Raw genomic sequence first — 970 nt, 5'->3', positions numbered from 1 at the left:
CAGCGCCACCCAATGAGCGAAAACCCCGACGCGGTCCCCGCTCCTCATTGGTTGGCAGTGGAGGCGTTGCCTGGAGCGTCGCCGGGCCCGGCCTTCCCGGTTCAGGTGGTGGTTTGCAGAGTCCGTTTTTCCACGTGGTGCTTGTCCCCGCGGGCGAAATTCCCCAGTTCGGGCTCGGGAGGAAGCTGCCTTGCTAGTTCCTGCGAGATACCCGGGCGGTTTGTGTGACCTCGGGCCAGAAGCTCGCGGGAGACTTGGAAAAAGACTGGTTTGGTGTTGAAACCCAGTAACCGGTAAACAGGCCACATAAATAGCCTCCTCTCCCTGCAGCCCTTTGCCCTCGACCTTCCGCACCTCCCCCGCCCCCAGCACCCTTTGTCCTGAGGGTGGTGCTGACGGACGCAAGCGACAGAGTGGAGATTCCTTACAAAAAACGTGGTCCAAGCTGCCAGATGTGTAGCTTGGATTCTCATTATCCGAATGACCCGGTACTTGCCATGATTGAAACAGGAGTGAAGGTCATATTTTTCTAGCAAGCTATTGTAGTGAGGGTCTCCAAGCAGAACTCTGGCAGCCTCCTAACAGCTATTCAAACTTGAGCTTTTTTCAAGCATCATTATCTTCTTTGAAATACCCAGAAAAACTCTTCCGGGTGAAAAAAAAGATAGTTTGATTTTAAACAATTTATTGGAGCCTCAAATCCTTACCAAAAAAATGCTTTCGTTGTCCCATAATTGATAGCAACATTCTTGTAGGAAAGGGGAACAGTCCCATGGCATTGTTTACCACTCACCCCGCACCCAGAGACCTACTCTCTCACAAGGATCACTCTTTTAAAACAAACAACAAAAATCTTCTTGATCCCTAAACAATACAGACCTGTCTATCCTATTGACTACTGTGACTATTTTCTAGGACTAGGGAATTTAGGAATATTTCTGTTCCTGCAAAGTCTTAGCTACAGATTTGG

Source organism: Myotis lucifugus, unplaced genomic scaffold (assembly GCF_000147115.1).
Source record: "Myotis lucifugus unplaced genomic scaffold, Myoluc2.0 scaffold_251, whole genome shotgun sequence".
NCBI lineage: Eukaryota > Metazoa > Chordata > Mammalia > Chiroptera > Vespertilionidae > Myotis > Myotis lucifugus.
This window is presented reverse-complemented; position numbering follows the sequence as displayed.